This window comes from Mus musculus, chromosome 5 (assembly GCF_000001635.26).
Source record: "Mus musculus strain C57BL/6J chromosome 5, GRCm38.p6 C57BL/6J".
Classification (NCBI taxonomy): domain Eukaryota; kingdom Metazoa; phylum Chordata; class Mammalia; order Rodentia; family Muridae; genus Mus; species Mus musculus.
This window is the reverse complement of record NC_000071.6, coordinates 118,461,425-118,465,910: the sequence shown is the minus strand read 5'-3', so window position 1 is coordinate 118,465,910 and position 4,486 is coordinate 118,461,425. Positions and strand designations below refer to the sequence as shown.

Below are 4,486 nucleotides of genomic sequence, written 5' to 3'. Positions count from 1 at the left end.
GTTTTTTTTTCCCTCTTTAATAAAGCTGTACTGTGTCCCGACGGTCGTACCCCCACTCCACCCCCACCCCCCGAGCCCCGCATTCCACCCTTCTGAGTCCTCTCCTTCCCGGGCTTTAGGAAATGTCTTAGATTCTCTCACTGGGGTGTAATGGTTAAATTGCTACCAGCTGATTAAATAGCGGCAGCCCAGGCTGTAATCCTTAGCATCCAGGAACCCGGGAAGGCAGAGCCCAGCGCCCGCACAGCCCCTCTGACCCCGCTTGGCCCCGCCCAGCTTTCCCCCTTTCATTTGTTCCAGCTGTTAACGGAATCCTCTGGGAATCCAGGGGGCCAAGGGAGGAGGATAGGGTGGAGGGGAGGAGGGACAAGAGGGGGATGTTTGGGCTCGACCCTCCAGGCTCAGCTCCAGGAGTGTTGGCCTCTAGCCCTGCCCCTCCAAAAACCACAAACACACACACACACACACACACTCATCGCTACACACAAACCTCTCTCACACGTCACACCCTGACACACCCCACACTCATTCACCCCTCCCTCTCTCCACCCCCTCACACACACTCATACCAGACTTACTCACCCTCCCCCACATACACACGCACATCACAAACCCCTACACACCCCACACTCGCTCATTCCCGACACCCTCTCTCTCTCTCTCACCCCCCAAACCTCCCTCCACGGCACACCCACCTTTGCTCACTCTTTCTCACATACACACACAGCCACCACTTCCCTGAACCCTGCACAGTCACACACGTCCTCTCACGCGCAGAAGCGCACCCTGCACATTAACTCAATGTGTGTACACAGACACCCGGAACATGGGTTCACACCCTAAAACTCCTTCCTGCTTTCTATTTTGTAGCAGGAGGACCAGAAGAAGGAGGGTCCCTTAAAGCCCCGCCCTTTCCTCCTAGAAAATCCCTCCCACTTCTAACCCCACCTTCCAAACAGGGACGGATGGAAGAGCTACCCCCACCCTATCTAGATTCAGGGTCAAGAACTCCAGGGATGCCTTGCTACGAACAGCCCAGGCTGGCCTTTTAAACTCACCAATTCTCCTGGCTCTGCCTCCTGAGTGTTGGCATTATAAGCATAAACCACCTTGCCAGGCTAGGGAATGGGGCCTGACGCATGGACCAGGACAGTAGCCTTGCAAAGTGGCTATAGGGATGAGGTGAGACAGGAACAGAGTACCCTGACCAGCCTGGCATGTGTTAATGCTTATCCAAGAGGTTTGCAGAAGGATGGGGTGCATACACCCCAGAATCATCTTCCAGTGCAAAGCTCTGAGTCCTAGACTTTCTGCCCTTTTAGACTAGCCTGGGGCCAGTGCACGCCCAGGTGAGCTGAGCCTGCACCAGCTTCAACCAGCATGCAGCTTGCTTTTCTGTCTGGTTCCCCGTGCTGTCAGTGCTGAATCTGAACTAATAATAGCTGGGCACCCAGCATCCTTGGGAAAGTTGACTTCTGTGGAAAGTTCGATTGGGAAAAGTGGAGAGAGAGCCTGACCTTCATATCCAACCCTGCCGCATGCAGGCTCAGCAACCAGACAGAGAAGAAAATGACTAGCTGTGTGGAGGAAGTGGCTGCCAAGCCAAGCACTCCGCTCTCAGGACCAGCTCTTTCCCATTGCACAGGAGACGAGGGTCCCCCAAGCGGGTCAAAGGGAGAAGCTGGGACCATGTGTGGGGCTGAGGCTGGGCTTGCTTCTATGGCTGGAGACCTTCATCTTATTTGTCAATAAAGGTGAAAGGGAAGAAGAGATCACACTGAATTCAGTTCCAAATTTCCATCCAAGTAAGGTGTCCTTAACCGAAGGCAGGGATTTCACAGACACTCTGAGGCAGCACTCCGATTCCAGGAAAGGTAAATGAAGCCCCCCTCCCCGAGGACTGCAGGGGCCATTTGTCAAAGCAGCCACCAGAAACATACACTCTACCAAAAGACGATCCTATTTTACAGATGGGAAAAATCAAACCCTGGGGAGGAAGGAGAAGGCAAGATACATACATACAGTGAAGGCAAGATGCTAGCTCCCTGGTTAGCTCACCAGGGAGTTCATCTTGTGGGGAAGAGTCATGAAAGAAGGGAGCTTTGTGTCACTATAACAAACCGACTGAGGTAGAGTCATTTGGCTCATAGAAGCCAAGAAGCAGAAAGGACCTAGGAGGACAAAGCTGCCAGTGACCCACTTCCTCCAACCAGGCCCCACCCCCTAAAGTTTCTGTCGCTTCCCAGAGTAAGTTAAACTAGAATCCCACGACACTCTGTCTCACACCCCTCTCTTTCTTTCGAAGACAGGGACTCTCTGCATAGAACCCCCGACATAGAAGTCACTAGGTCGACAGGATGGCTTCCAACTCACAGAGACCCTCCTACTTCTGCCTCCTGAGTGCTGGGGACATTAAAGGTGTGTGCCACCAGCCCAGCCTAGACCTTCCAATCCCAGACAGAGGGACATTTGCTTCCAATGGCCCTACTTGACTCTTCCCTTCTTCCTTCCCCCTTCCCTCCTTCTTCCCCCCCTTTCTTTCTTTCTTTCTTTCTTTGAGAGTTGGGCTTTCTGACTTCCGAAATCCCTCTCCAGGATTACTGCTCCTCTGTAGCCCAGTTGGCTTCCTTGTATGTGGCTTGAGCCTCATCTGATTCTCAGGAGCACAGTCGATCTCTACACATGAAAGTCACCATCATTTATTGAATTGATGCCCTACTGTGTACCAGGCATCTGGAAGTTCCCTCCATGTCCTCTCAGTCAGCCAAAAAATGCAGGTGATAGATGGGTTCTTCCTGGATGAGCACCGGGAAGCCTGAGAGCGGAAGCAGAGTTTGAACCCAGGTCTCAATCCAAACTACGGATGTTTAACATCTGTACACAGTCAGCCGCAGACGTGTCCCTCCTCCTAATCTGGTCCCCATGTCCCCACAGGGTATCCAATCTGAGAGAGCAAGGAAGCATAGTTAATGGTTAAAAATAAATAGAGAGAGAGACTTAAACTGAAACTCATTTGCATGGTGTTTTTGTTTGTTTGAAGGTCTGGGATGTAGGGCCTTGAGTACACTAGACAAGTTCTGAAATACACCTCTACCCTTTGTAAGTTATATCTCAAGCTGAGTGTGGTGGTGCATGCCTTTAATCTCAACCCCTGGGAGTCAGAGGCAGGAGGATCTTGGTGAGTTTGAAGCTAGCTTGGTCTACAGAAAGTTGCAGCAAAGCCAGGGCTACACGGAGAGACCCTGTCTCAAAACAAACAAACAAACAAACAAACAAACAAACAAAATAAAACTCTGTGTGTGTGTGTGTGTGTGTGTGTGTGTGTGTGTGTAAGTACGTACCCACACATCCAATGGTAACAATATTCCAAATGTCTCACTTGCTGCAATGGGCTCCATTGGACTTGGGAGGAGAAATTGCAGCCTGGCCCTGTGTAGCTCTTCCATGTTTGGTGACTGTATCAGCAGCTGGATCCTAGCAATTAGGGAAGTAGTTACACTGTGGAAATTCACACTTGGTCCTCTTCAGATTTCCTTTGTTTCCTTTGGAGGACCAGGCCTTAAACATTTTAGCACAATATTGGCTACAGTTTTGATAGTAAGCCCTGGACTCCTCTGCCCATTTCTTTTGGTTGTTGTTGTTGTTTTTGGCAGAACTCAGAGCTTTGTGGGTACCAGGCAAGCACCCTAACCATTGAGCCACACACCCCAGCCCTTGGAGGCCCCTCTTCACAGACTCAGCAATTGAGACTCAGGAATGTTAAGTGATTTGCCCCGGGGGGTCAATGACTGGGAAGTTGGGATGGAGGAACAGGAATATGATTCTAGTTCTCACCATTCTCGCTGCGCTAATAGATGCTCTTGCCTATGGAAGAAGAAAAGTAAAATAAAAATAAATAAAAGACAGGAGCCCGTTCCTTCCCAAACAGTGTGTATCCCAATGCTGCCTGGGTCTGGTGGTTAGAAGCAGGAAGTGATGGGGTCCACAGCCAGGCAGAAGGTCCCTGAATCAGAGGGAAGAGTGCTGAACTCGCAGGCTCGGAGGGATGGAGAGTGGGACAGCGAGATGACAAGTTCAAGTTTAAAACCAACCAGAGATCTCATTCCGAGCACTTGAGCATCCAAGTGCTGGAAAGCAGCCGGCCAATTAAAAGCAATTTCATCTCTAGCACCTCTTTGAGAGTTATTTAAATAAGACTTAAAAATTAATCTCCCATTTATCCCCAGAATAAAACAACATGCCTTCGTCCTTCCCCTTCAACTGAACGACTCAATTCAAAATGACAAGGTGTACTGTGAAATTAACCTTATTAATCCCAGACCCGAGTGCCAGCTCTTCCTTTCCTGCACATGCCTGCCTCAATCCCTCACCTCTCAGCTACACCAGGATTTTTAATGTCGATTCAAAGTCCTTCTTGTGACAGAGGAGGCGCCTCAGCAAATATCAGAAGAAGCTGAGACTCACTACTTTGTAAATATCATTTGTA

General features: G+C 50.1%; 1 long non-coding RNA gene across 1 annotated transcript; it reads right to left on the bottom strand.

Annotated features, from left to right (window-relative positions):
• Nucleotides 1-2,826: 2,826 nt before the first annotated feature.
• Gm30746 lies at nucleotides 2,827-3,862 on the bottom strand. The gene is made up of 3 exons (XR_387646.2): nucleotides 3,835-3,862; nucleotides 3,342-3,474; nucleotides 2,827-2,944 (listed from the first exon to the last, which is right to left on the bottom strand). It is a non-coding gene; the product is annotated as a predicted gene, 30746 (long non-coding RNA).
• Between the last annotated feature and the right edge of the window lie 624 nt (nucleotides 3,863-4,486).